The sequence below is a fragment of the Esox lucius genome, chromosome 8 (assembly GCF_011004845.1).
Source record: "Esox lucius isolate fEsoLuc1 chromosome 8, fEsoLuc1.pri, whole genome shotgun sequence".
Classification (NCBI taxonomy): domain Eukaryota; kingdom Metazoa; phylum Chordata; class Actinopteri; order Esociformes; family Esocidae; genus Esox; species Esox lucius.
This window is the reverse complement of record NC_047576.1, coordinates 5,857,561-5,872,177: the sequence shown is the minus strand read 5'-3', so window position 1 is coordinate 5,872,177 and position 14,617 is coordinate 5,857,561. Positions and strand designations below refer to the sequence as shown.

General features: G+C 42.1%; 1 long non-coding RNA gene across 1 annotated transcript; it reads left to right on the top strand.

Annotated features, from left to right (window-relative positions):
• Positions 1 to 12,340: 12,340 nt before the first annotated feature.
• On the top strand, positions 12,341 to 14,192 carry LOC105025632. Its single transcript, XR_829147.3, has 3 exons — positions 12,341 to 12,690; positions 13,136 to 13,197; positions 13,402 to 14,192. It is a non-coding gene; the product is annotated as an uncharacterized LOC105025632 (long non-coding RNA).
• Positions 14,193 to 14,617: the final 425 nt, after the last annotated feature.

Sequence of the window (14,617 nt, the reverse complement as noted above, 5' to 3'; positions counted from 1 at the left end):
GTGCATGCGTACGTGCGTGCGCTCATCAGGAGCAGGTGCCCCGAGCCCGGACATAAGTTGCTATGAGGCCAGACGTTCACAGGATAACTAAGCTAATTAGCAGAAAGCCTCCCCATCTACTATCTTTGATTAAGTGACTCCTCCCTGCAATGTTATGCACTTTACAAAATGTGCAATAAAACGGCAATCCATTAGATTAATTACAATATCTAATGATTTTTCAATTGTGCCTTGTGGGATTTCCTTCATCATTAGCAAATTACGTTCTATTATTAACATATCAGATTGATGTCAAGAAGGAGCACTGCATAAGATAACATGGCATAACCTTGTAAAATCAGGTTCAGGAATCTGGCATTGAGCCTGCAAAGCTATCGACACCATGAGGCCATACAGAAAAGTACAATTTGTGGGTTTGTCTTTGTATGTTTTGCAACGGAACGTTGGAATGAGGAGTATCCAGACATTATTTGGTCTGAGGATTTGTTTATGTCATTGAAAGACTTTTACCAATAAACAAACTAATTAGTGGTTGTTAAGTAAACAGCAACAAATAGACTTTAAGAAAATGGAGGAATATATCCAGGCCAATTTAACTTAGGAAATTCGAGACTCACTCCAAAATCATTTGAAAGCAGTCCCAGTGAGGCTGACTCATTTCTGGAGTAGAGGTCACATAAAAGGTCAGGAGTCACCTGTCATGTGTAATGGTGTGTGATGATGTTATTGTGTTGATATACTGCTCTGTGTGTGTGTGTGTGTGTGTGTATGTCCTTACCAAAATATAATTTTTAGTACAGTGACAAAAGGCAAATGTGTTGTGCCATGCTGGTCACTTTTTAACTGAAAGCAATTAGCAGTTAATAGATAATTATGAGTCAAAGAAGAGCAGACTAGGATGGTTTTCTCAAGAGGGTCATGGTTTGGCAGGTCTGAAGGAAAATAATTCAATTAAGTTTTAAATTAATGCTCAGAGTCTTTCTTTTGTCCACATCTATTTAACTAAGCGCACATCAGCTAATAAAGCAATTAAAATAAACTTTTATATCGTCCTATTTTACTTTTCAGACCGCCAAGCAAAGAACTGGGGAAGTTTATCTGCTAAAGCCAGACCTTCTTGTCTAACACATTTTTTCACAGGTTAAAACTCTGTCTCCAATCGCAAGAAGAAGAGACGTAAAATGAAAGACACAGGAATGAAAGCTCAAAGTAAATCAGAGGTGAAGCATTTGCATAAAGAAGATAACCGGGGAAGAGCAAATGGAGTGCAAGTCATCGGAGGCATTCTCAATTATGATACGCTTATTAGGCATCAACCACTCGCTTTTCCCTTGTTCTTCACTGGGACTTTCTGAAGGAAGTGCACTCGCCGTGCGGATCGGGTCGTGGGCAGAATTGGATGCTGCGAGTTTTCCGTACCGCAAAACGCTGCAAGATGTTTTGAATGTCATCACCTTTTAGGCTAAGATGCCCCCCCCCACCCAGGGGATGTGTTTGTTCCCTCATGTGCAACTAATTAGCATTGAAACTTGCGCTTTTCCTCCGTGCACTCTTTCTTTTAGTTATTAAGACAACATCCCACCATAACCGTTCAGGGCGAAGCATGGTTCACGCCCCCTGTGCCATTATGGCTGCACCACAGACTCCCAGGGATGTTTGTCTGACCCCATTTGGAGAGAATGCCAGTGTGAATGGCCGTTTCTCTGCAAACTGAAAATAAAGTTGCTAAACATTTTCACTGTGAGATTTTATTTTCACCAAAAGGATTGTTTTTGGCCTCATCTTTGGACAGATTTTCTGTGCAGCCTATCAGGATGCGGTCAGCTGTCGAGGGGCTCAGGTAAGCCATTTATTCCCATTAGCGCTGATGGCTGATAGGGAATAACATTTTATTCTTCTTTACCTGTCATGGCTGCCAGATGTAGACTGCGCTAGCACTGCGCAACTGGGGACAAAAGGTTTCCCCTTGTCTTGGCAGCTATTCAGTTGTAACACAGAGGGCTTTATTCGAACAAGCTCTACGTAGTGGGAAAACTTAGGAAGATTAACACTTTTGGTTTGAGCGTGTGTCTGAAATATTTGTGCTATTTCCACGGCTAGAATAAGTTGCTGGCATTCAGCTACTGATTCTAGCTGTGTTTGTACGCTGTGGGAGTATCGAGACTTGACACTCCACTGGCCAATCAGAACATGCTCCATGGCTAAATACATAGTTGAAGCAATTGCCATAGTCACCAGCGTCAATTACCCATCAGGACCTGGACGTTTTTATAAATATATAAATATACATATACACAACGATCAGCCATAACATTATGACCACCTGGCTAATATTGTGCAGGTCCCCCATTTGCTGCCAAAACAGCCCTGACCCGTCAAGGCATGGACTCCACTAGACTTCTGTAGGTGTGCTGTGGTGTCTGGCACCGAGACATTAGCAGCAGATCCTTTAAGTCCTGTAGGTTGTGAGGTGGGGCCTCCATGGATCGGACCTGTTTGTCCAGCACAAATGTCCCATTTGTACTTATGATGCTTGTCTTTTAAGTTTTAGTTTTTATGTCTGAGAGTTGTACCAAGACAAATTCCTATCAACTTGTTGACATGGCAATAAATTGAATTGAATTGAAATGCTCAATTGGATTGAGATCTGGGGAATTTGGAGGCCAAGACAACACCATGAACTCGTTGTGTTCCTCAAACCAATCCTGAACCATTTTTGCTTTGTGGCAGAAATGCTGAAACAGGCCAATGCCATCAGGGAACATCATTGCCATGAGAGGGTGCACATGGTCTGCAACAATGCTCAGGTAGGTGGTACGTGTCAAAGTAACATCTACATGAATGGCAGGACCCAAGGTTTCCCAGCAGAACCTTACCCAAATCATCACACCGCCGGCTTGCTTTCTTCCCATAGTGCATCCTGGTGCCGTGTGTTCTCCTGGTAAGTGACGCACACGCACCCGGCCATCCAGGTGATGTAAAAGGAAATGTGATTTGTCAGACCAGGCCACCTTCTTCCATTGCTCCTTGATCCAGGTCTGATGCTCACCTGCCCATCGTAGGTGCTTTCGGCAGTGGTCACAGGGGTCAGCATGGGCACCCTGACTGGTCTGCGGCTACGCAGCCCCATACCCAACAAACTGATGCACTGTGTGTTCTGACACCTTTCTACCAGTACCAGCATGAACTTTTTCAGCAGTTTGAGCTTCAATAGCTCGTCGGTTAGTTCCGACCACATGGGACCGTCTTCGCTCACCACGTGCATAAATGAGCCATGACCCAGTCGCCGGTACAATGCTTTTCCTTGGACCACTTTTGATAGGTACTGACCACTGCAGACCCCACAAGGGCTGCAGTTTTGGAGAGGTCCTGACCCAGTCATCTAGCTATCACAATTTGGCCCTTGTCAAAGTCGCTCAGATCCTTATGCTTGCCCAGTTTTCCTGCTTGTAACACATCAACTTTGAAGACAGAATATTCAGGTGGTGCGTAATATGTCCCGCCCACTAACAGGTGCCATGATAACGAGATTATCAGTGTTATTCACTTCACCTGTCAGTGGTCATAATGTTATAGCTGATCAGTTTATATATACAGTATATTCTTCTTAATCTATTTCAAAGAGGGTGTTATGATGACTAATTTAATTAATGCATTTATTTTAATAAATTCTCATTAATTGAGTAAACCATTCAAAACCACACATTCCACTTATAAATAGTTAGACAATAAAATAGTAGTAATGGCTTACTTATACCTAGTAAGCCATTTAACATTAGTTAATGCTAGCTAGACACAACAGAGAACTAGCTAACGTAAGTGGGATGAAGAAGACTTACCAATGTTGACGTCAAGATCAGACAGCATTATATACACTAACATCATTATTAGTCTTTGTTTTTTACCTACTTTAGCTTACATTAAACCCTTTTGTTGCTCTTCAAGTCCACACTTGGTGTCCTGCTTTATTGGAAATGTGACAATTTATAAATAAACGTGTATATATATATATATATATATATATATATATATATATATGTATATATGTGTGTGTGTGTAATTTATTTATAAATATTATTTCCTTTTACACAAAATACATTTGTAACTACTTCAGGTTGGGGTTAATCTCCAGGATTAAATATAAACAACCAATAGAATTGTAAAAATACAGAATACTTCACTAAGCATAATCTCATCTCTGATTTAATGATGGAAATATAGAGGGGATTTCACACGTCCAAAATTGGGTCTGGCTTGCATATCGTAGACAAATTATATCCTACATTAAAAGGGAATGCCCACTCACTGTTTTCAGCTCCCAAACATGGTCCTATAATAAATAAAACTTGCTGATGAAAATGTTTCACAAGCCAGATCCTTTATTGATGGGTTTGGCTATTCTTGAACACATTGTGCAGGACAATAAAACAGTCTTTAAAGAAGGGATGCTTGTTTATATTTAATTTATAATGAGAAAAAACATTTGTTTCTCATTCCGTACAAAAATGGACCATGGAACTACTGTGGTACTTTCATTCATACCATGGTACTAGTTTGGTACTTTCATTAACACCATTTAAATCATGGAATTGTGTTTCATAGTATCGGATTATTATAGAGTCTGTGGGATACAATGGAGGATAAATGTAACAGTTTGTTTTTTTCATGACAGTTTACTGAGCTTTTTTTCTATGATTGATGTGTAGAGCCATTTAAGCTCTCGTAAGGTATACATTCACCGAGATGCCATCTAGGTGGTTAGTGTCATGTTTCCTCTTACTGGAGATTGTGGGAGATGATGGTCCCTGGGAATTTAAATGATTCAGCCAAACTAACAGCTGAGCCCTCTGGCTCAAGTGGCCAGGGAGCCTGACCTGAAGTCCTCTAGCAGCTATACTGTTTTTTCTCTTTTAAATGGAGTTTTGAAATTGCCAAGTAAAAGTACGTCTGACACAAACACAACCTTATCGCCAGTTGAAAATAGAATCTAGAGACTAAAACGCAGCGTGACATCTCTGCCAATTGGCTGATTAAGAAAGTTCCTCAAACCAGCACATTCCTCCGAATTATTGTTTCAGTTAGTAGCCAACTACGTCTTGGATATGTTTACACATGAATTAAAGGGGGAGACGCAGAACGATGTAGGCCTATGACTAAAGAAAAGATAAGTCATCAAAATTAAAAGTTGACATTGGAGTCTATAGCCGTTGCTTCTGTAGTCCACCAGGGACACAATCAAGTTGTATGGATGGATAATGGATGGATGTATGGATGGATAATGGATGTATGTATGTATGGATAATGGATGGATAATAGATGGATGTATGGATGGATAATGGATGGATGCATGCTTGGATAATGGATCAGTTATAACTGAAAATGCACATGAGAATCAATCTTGTCAAATGGAGACCCCACACAAACAAATATGGATTGGTACACAATTTCTCTATCCTCTGAGATATTGCTTATTTTTGTTTTGATCAAGAACCGCGTATATAGATGTAACATGAATCTTTCACGCTGATTGTTTCCAGCAAACACGTATTAACCAAAACCTTACTTCTGGCTTTTTTTACCCAATCCCTCCAAATTTTAGAAGCTGCACACGGGGCACCTGAGAAGAAATGAAGGTCAACGCTTTTATTTCAGTGATTCGGTCTAGCAATCCTTCCCTTCCTGGGCTGACAGTTCTAATAGTTGTGATCACATTACAAATGTTGATCACTTCAGTTTACAATCCCTGTTTTAATTGTCCACACCTTTCCCTCAGAAATGTGTACAAGATCAGGACCCAGGATGTAAACAGGCTTTGATTATTTACTCAACTGCAGTGTTTTTTTTGTGAGAAATCTTGCTCTGGATGGAGATGTTCACGTAGGTGGCAGAGTCTTTGTTCCTCTCCTCTGGCACTGAGTTCTCTCCACATGTGTCTCACACATTTGACTGTAGACCCAAATTCTAATACATCCTGCTCGCCGTAACTGTCCCGTTAGCATTTAGCTCATCTCCACCAGGGAAATAACAGCTCTGGCAAGACTTGAGAGCACTCTCCTGATACGCACACCCCCTCAGACATATCACGTCCCTGTGAAAAAAAAAAAAGACGAATAATCACCTAAAGATGTCCGATATAGAAGTTTGCAACAGCATTGAGTGGAAGGAAAGAACATCAGTCAGGAGAGAGTGAGTGAGTAAGGGAGTGAGGGAGGGAGGGAGAGAAGGATGGAAAGAAGGAAGGCATTGCAGTCGCATTAAAGCAGATCTTTTTTACTATCAGAAGGCTGGACATTGGTGGGAGATATCAGTGCTAGCAGAGCAGAGCGAAGAATGGACCGACAGGGCATGGGATTGATTACACCACAACGTCAGACAGAGCAGGCCGCTAATCTGATGGTCTATCTGCAGTCGTACATCTTCATCTATCATCCTCTCTCCTGTCCGTCACCACAGGGTGCTCAGGGGGCATCCCGCGAGCTCAGGGGTTGAACTCTACGTGCGTGTTTGTCTCCCGAGCTCTTTTTACTCAAAGCCGACACATTCATCAATCTGCCTGTCTATCTCCGTCCACTAGCCTGCCTGAAGTGACTTTCCATTGTCTGAGGAAGATGTCTGCCAAAATCAGAGCTGATGAATCCCCCGTTGCCATACCACGATAAATATTTTACCTGTATTTATCCTTCAGGGAGGAAGATCATGTCTGTGTACGGGATCATGTTTTATGTCGGTGTCCCTGATTTGAAAAATGTTAGCGTGTGTTTTTGGCTGTCGTTCTAGCAGTGGTGATGTTTAGCTTTGGGTTTCTCAATGTTATTTGCATGTTCTTTCTATAGGACAGAATACATTTTGTTTCTTTTCTAACACTCCGTCCTATCACATTACAAGGATTAACTACTAATCATCATAATCTTCCCCCAGAAAAATGCATGACTCATCATTGCTTTGTTTTTGGAACACATTAAATACCTTGTTAGTGGTCCCAAGACCCACATTCTGCGAGGGGAAAGAATCGCAGAGACCCAAAGGTTTCTGATCACATCCGGTAGTACTGAAACAGGAAGTTTGACATCTGTATTAAGTAAGAGTGTCAGTGTAAAGCTGTGCCATGTAAGTATGCTTGATAAGTGCTGCTAAAAGGTGCATGATGGAAAGCATAGTGTTCTATCCCCCAAGTAGAAATAAAAAACAGGAGTTTCGGTGGCTTTTATCGTACAGGATTCTTTTGCTTAGCAGATGGTGGTTTTACACACACACACACCCCCGCACACACATACCAGCGTCCAGTCGAAGGGGACAGGGTGGTCAGCAGCAGACAGACTCATAGCTGTTATCATGGCATGCGATGAGAGAGGCCTTCTGTTTTGGAGACACCGGACCATCAAACACTCAGGCAATTACCAAGAGAGCAGAGAGGTCAGCGAATCAGGGAGGCAAGACCGAGCCCAGCGCATCGGCTTATCGGGTAGCCAGAAACCCAGAACAGCTGAGAAAGCTACCGTGGTCCCTTTTATTTTAGAAGTCAGGGGAGTTCAGCGCTTATAGGGAGGGTCAAAGGTCATGGATTGGGCTTCTATTCCACCAATCTCTTTATCTGAGATCTTTAGATTTTTTTACAAAGCCACGCCATGGAAGTCAGGGGAATGGGGGACTTAGAGTAATTATATTAGAAGACACTCAGGTGTAGTGGTCTAGTACCATTTGGATAAATGTCTAATCGTCACAGGTTCTGTCAAGGGCAGCTATTGTACTGTAGTAGGCCTTTGTTTGCGAGACAAGCTGGTCAGACCATGTAAAACTTCAATGAAACTACAATGACCAGCGGCCCCGAATGGATATATTTCATCAGACACAATCACCCATCGTCTCATGATTTAAAAGACACACTGTACATCAGAGTACAGAATTTAACCATGAATGGAGCAGAACAGAGGACGAGCTAAGGTATCAGGTTTCTGGCTGCTGAAACACGTCCACGCTGGACTTAATAAGCAATGAGTAACGCTTCCTATCACAGGCAATACAATTACAATGGCAGTGCAATACGGAAGGTATTTTATTTCATGTCAAGGCTCAGGTCTGATCTGCTTTTGCACTTATCCATGAGCATGCAGACCTCATAAGTTGAATACATAAAACATAACACAGAACTCTGCACTGGGGAGCAGGCAGTAGGCCCGAGTTCTGCCGACCACCACATGCTTTGATCCGACTCGCCCCAACCTCGTCAAACGGCGGTCGCCACCTGTTCCACGATGCTCACATCAGGCCAGTGGGGAACTTGGCCGCGCCCCATCCACCGCGGACTGTTCCTGTGCCTCCTGTATGGTTCACTACAAGACAGGTTCAGGAGTTTAACAAGGTTGGTCGACAGAATGCCCCTACCAATAAACCAGCAGCTGTTCGCCTTACGATGGGCGATGCAGGCAGGATCTGAACAGTAAGGCTTCTGCAATCTGCTCACGGGGTCCTGAGGGCCTTCTACGGCAACACTCAGCAACCCCTTTAACCTAAAGCAAAGTAGGGCCCTCTTGTAATTCTTTCTGCTGTTGAAAAAGCCACATAGGTTCAGCTCTCGTCCATTCTTCCCATATCCATTTGTTCAGTTCATTTTATGTCCTTTTTTTTACAGTGCCAAATTCTTACTGTGAATGATCTGACACACCCAGTTCTTGTAAACCTGGAGTGTGCTGAACCAGATCACTTTTTTGGCCCTTTGAAGATATGATGGACTCCATGTGACATTCTTTGGTATCAGTCTCATTCTAAAAAGCAGAATGCAGACTTTGACTGTTTAATTTAGCCCGATCCTTTTAACTAAGGGACGTGAAATCACGAGATGATCTTGCTTGATATTTTACTTACCGTAAATACAGTGCGTGATGTGAAATGCTTCACTCAAACTTGGCTCACAAAATGTCTCTCTAAATTTAACTGGCTCTGGTCATTAACATTCAATGTGTAAAAGCAAGGGTACTTGAGACGCTGTTTGGTTTGATTCGAGCAGAACAATCTCACATCTCCATTCCATTCTCCCGACAGATTAACTGGTGTAATTGTCTTGAGTTAGCAATTTGAGGTAAAGAAAGGCTCCAACCTGGCAGGCAACGCAGATTGGCATCTTGTTGGAGCGCCGTGCGAATAACGATGTGACTAGACAACCAGACTGTATTCTGGGTAATTGTTTACAACTCAGCTAGTTTAGAATGTGTTAGAGAGTGAGCAAAGAAACATTCTCATCTTCCCTGGCTGAATTTCTTCCTGTTTTGGTTCACTTCCTGGTTCAATCTGTGCATCTTTAAGGAAAGGTCTCCTCTGAGTATTAGTGGTGCAATAAGACCTGTTCCAGAATGGGCAGTGCTCATGACAACCTTATTAGTTTCAATAATCATCCAATCCCTTCTGATGACTGGGTAGAAGTGTCACCTGTCTACATGACCCAGGTATGGAGATGCATTTCTGGCTACTGGTCCAAATATTGTTAAAGTCATTGTTATGTATGGGGTGTGTGAGGGTGTGTGTATGTGTGTGTGTGTGTGTGTGTGGGGGGGGGGGGGGTCTTTTAACAGTGTTGAGGAGATATGTCAACTACATGGCAGGGCCTCCTTCAGCGACTCAGCACTTCCGTTAAAACAATTACTCTGGACGAGTGCCCATTAGAGTAGCAATCTATCAGCGAGGTAGTGGGCTTCCAGGACCCCCTGATGACATATGTGGGACGCCCATGGGATGTCACACAGCCAGCCCCACCTCTGTTGACATATGACCTCATTCCTCTGAGCCCTATCATTGGCCAGGCCAAGCCCTGACCTCAGCTGCCAGCGTTTACATGCTTTCAGTTGAAAAAGGAAATTGCCTCTTAATGTTGCCATGTCTTCACACATTTTTATGTAACTCTTTGCTGAGAATGTCATCTTGTTAAACTCTTAAATACACCAACAAGTCATGAGTGGAGGGAAGTGGAGTAGTCTTTAAGTTGAAGGTGGATATTTGAGTGTTACATCTCTTTGAACTAACGTACAATTTAATGCACAATATTCGATGAGCCTATCTTTTATGAAGTAGCATATTCAATATTAAGATACAGGACATGTTAAAGACGATCAGAAGGATTGCAGGCAGCTGATTGCTGACGATGCATCACAATAACACATTCATATTTGTAGATTGTTTAGTAGGTAACAGTTTATTCACGATACTTAGCAGTTATGAACCTCTCAAACATGATCATAACCACTGGCAATCCCTCATGAATTCATTCATGTTTTTAAGGCAATGTTTAAGTGATAAACAGCGACTCCAGAGTGAGTGCTATCAATCCGCCCTGGCCCTGGTGAAAACAGAAGAAAGCTGCTCCTCGATCTTTCTTCTTTGTTTTAACATAATCAAGATGCCTCTCCACACTTCTCCGCAGCCATCTGGTAAATATCGACGGAGGCCCCCTTCCGCCATCCTCTTAAAAAAAAAAAAAGAAAAGACAGACCGCAGAGAGGTTTACGCTCTCCTCCCACTCTGAATGGCTTCCTTATTGTCTGTCGCTCGTTGGGCTGAAGAATGAGGCGGCAAGAAGGAGGGACGGGTGAGGCAGTTGCCCGGGCGATGGATGGATGGACGGATGGACGGATGGATGGATGGAAGACTAAAATGCGTTAATGGTGGAGGAGGAAAGGAACAGGAGAGTAATCAGCTAAGCAGTCATATCACTTAACTGGAGTAATTGGCCGAAAGTCTCCAGGGAACTATGCCGAATGCCTCACCAAGGCCAGCTATTGCGGTTATGGTTTCTGTGCCAAAGACACATTTTAACCCAGACAATGTCTTTTTTTTTTGTCACGTGATCCATCACATTTCCTCCCCCAAACCCCATTATCTTTTTTTGAATCCACTTTTTTTTTTCTTCCCTCCCTTTCCCTCAAAAGGGAGTTAAGACTAAACTGCATATATATTTGGTTCAGAAGTGGTTAGTGCTGTGCATTGTGGGAGCCACAAATACCAGTAGCATTTGTGATTGATCCATTTCCATTATTGGTGTAACACTTATGCAGCGTTAAATGTTGCCATAGAAACAATAGTTATTTTCCGCTGTGGCTGAATCCTGATTAAGGGAATGTGACTTTGGGATTGACTGGGAACCCTCAAATATAGCACGTCCTTACCGCACGTCTCCAACTTTTCCATTCGACTACATTTGTTTTTCATTTGAGAAACAAATCCTTTCTCTGTCTTTTTTTATTTTTTTTCACAAAAAAAAAATAAAAATAAAAAAAGACAGAGAAAGGATTTGTTTCTCAAATGAAAAACAAATTTGTTTCCCAGGAGCAAACCTAAACCTGGAAGTATAATCCATCATTGCAGCCAGCTCTCATTCTGAATACCTCAGCTCCCAACATCGGACACGCTGCTCACAAAAAAAGGGGAAAGAAAACATTTCCAGCTAACATATTTGTGACACAGGTGATAGCCTTCATTGTGTTTCCCTCCTAAAAGATCCAGGGAGGTGCGCGTTATCTGTGGGGTACAGCAAAGCAGAATATTTTGACAAGCCCAGTGGACATAACACATAGCAAACGGTGGTGGATGGATGGACGAGGTTAAAGCATGAGTCAGCGAGAGATGATAACCCTGAATGAAACCCGATCTGGCTGGGGAGGAAACGTAGACGAAGGAAAACATTGGAAATCCGTGTTAGTCAGCTGTGCGGTATGAAAGACGAAGAACCCAAGAGAATGGAGTCATTGTCCTGTGAGGAGGTTATTATAGTCATTTGACTACAAACAATAGTTTAACGGTTTATTTACGATTGTGTAGATGATATCGCCAGCTGCAATCCCACATTTAATCCCGCATGGAGTAACTTCACCTAAAAAAATATATCTACATGCCATGTATTGCAACAGGTGTTAAACCATTTTGACTGCATTCTGCATAAATGTTTATGCCGAATGTTTTTTCTAATAGGAGGTTAACGAATGAAGGTAAAATCATCCTGATAGTGGCTTTAACAACTTTTCGGAACTATTTCTCAATTGCAATAACGTTAGGGGGACAGAACTGTCCAGATGTTTTTTTTTCACTTGGCTAACGTCTGTATGCACGATAAACTTATATCAGTAGGCGAGATAAATGCAATTATTCCAGTGCTAGTTCTCCATATGATTTTGAATGGTTTGCCTCAAAGACATATTTCAGGTTTTATTTTAGATGATTTAAACAGGCCTTGTGTAGGTTTTGGATTTCCAGGAGAGGTCTTGGAACGGTAAATTTGAACGGTTGTTGTGATACCCTGGGTGACGTGGCCTCTAGCTTTCTATCTAATTTGCAAGGGACAGGATGTTGACAGTAAACCAAACAGGTTGCACCTGTGGTTTAGACACTCCATTCAGTATGACGACATGGCGTGCAACGTTGAAACAAACAGAAAACGTTCAACAACCACCTGGGAAACAACAGGATCAGGGTGGCCCGGGGGGAGTGGGATTTGTGTTGCACCGACTTTGCCACTGCTAAAGGTCACAGCCATGTTGATGAAGCTACATGAAGAACGGCGCGTTCCACTTTGGGGAAATGGCTTTTTCACCGTCAACCGTCACGCTGCGCAGCCACTGTGGAATCTAACTAAGCACGTGCATGTTCTGCACAGTTGAATGGATTGGGTTTTTACGATTTTGTTTTGGGCTGTTAAGTTAGGATAAGGTAAAGCAATGTTTAATGTGTTAGGTTGGATTCGATTAAACCAGGAAGTATGGTTAGGTCTATACAGAATACAGAATTAGTAAGATAATTGACAGATTGATTTATTTTCCATTGATTGACTGAATGATTTTATTAGCATCATTCCACTTGATTATCCTGATAGTCTTGCCCATTTTTCAAGCACATGACACAGTGGGGCCATACAAGCACGGAGCGTGTAATGAAACACAATAACGTTTAAAGTTGAAAAATTTCATTTAAGCTATTGCAGGGGACAGGGGGTTGTTCACTAAGCTGCCTGTAATGATAGGCCAAACAGATTCAACAATGTCTGTTTAGAAAGGAATGGTAACCGCAACAATGGAATGAAATAGGAGGGCACTGTTTCCTGTGGTTACATTTAAACTTTCTCACAATGTTTTTCTCTGATGAATTACCTTTGCAGACAAGCACACTGTGAACATGCGCCACGCCACAGCTTCTCATGTTTCCCACACGGGAGATGCGGTAAGATGGGACATCCCAACCACAGTGTAGAAGCAGTTAATCACAATATCGTCAACACAGATCCTCAAAAATTTTCCAAGCTCTCTCTGTGCCACTCCCATTACCCCTCATTCATTCAGCTTCAATTTCCATGTATTTCTTTTTTTTTTTTTTTTACTTTGTCTGTCTCTGGCTCTCGAGTTCAACGTGTGTGTTCTTTTCCAGACCTTTCAGCATTGCCACGATCGCCGGCTTCCTTGTTCTCTTCCTCAGACGATGCGTGGAGGGGAAAGGATGAATTCCGCTCAGGAGAATTTCCTGTTGATGTCTGCCGTATTTTTCTTTCATCAACCACTGGGTCATTTCTCATCCAATACAGATAACAGTAACCCGTGTGAATTAGTCAAACAGTAGGGTCAGGGGGATCATCAGGTTTTGTTCTCTGAGTATTTGTACTGAATATGGTCCAATAACACAGTCTTCTCATACCAATGTAGCCAACCTACATGGATGTGGTTCGGCAAAGGATTGCTCGATCTGCTGCCACACAGATTCAACCTGACCTCCAGACACAATGTACAATAGTTTCAACTTGCACCATTTGTTGCCAACTCTAAGAGACCTACTGCTAAGAGAGTGACACATGAAAGCCAGACTGCAGTTTTCTGAAACACACCTGAACGTGCCACAATCCATCTGGGAGAATGTCCTGTGAACAGACGAGACTGAATTAGAGCTTTTAGGTAAAGCATACCATCTCTGTGTTTGCGCAAAACAAAATTAAACCTTTAAACGAAACAAAACAATTTCCAGCTTTCATCTCAGTGGGCGTGGCTGGTACTGGGTAGAGGTCACATTCAGGTGTGCTTCTAGCTCAACGCCTGTTTATGTAAAGGTTTTTACCAGAGGCTGTAGCTGTGAACATGGGGTGATGGTGAGTTACTTGAATAGCCACAGATGTAATGATGTTTTGCCAGCCTTGAATGTCAATGTAATATGCTAATAAACTAATCTACAAAAAAGCGTATTCAGGATATGTAAAATTCTAATAATTAACTTTTGCAGTGTACAATATATGAGTGCATAATAGTAATTATTATGCAGTTTTAGTTTACTGATGTAATGTTTATCGTAAAAAGACTTTACTCAAAATCTTTACTCACATTGAACATCATGAGAAGTTGAACCTGGCAACTAAAAATCAGATTGATGTTGTTCACAGCTGGGAAAAGGACCTGGGTCTCAGTTGATTTCACTGCATGAATTAAGGTGCAACTCCATCCTTACCAACGGAAGATAGGTAGCATTGTGCTTTCTTCTCATTTTAGTTGATGTTATTGTAACAGGGGAACTGTCACCTTCTGGTAAAGATCGCTATGTTTGAAATTCAGCTTCAGATGCAATTAAAGGAAAGCGTTAGCGTAGAATACAAGCCATCAGG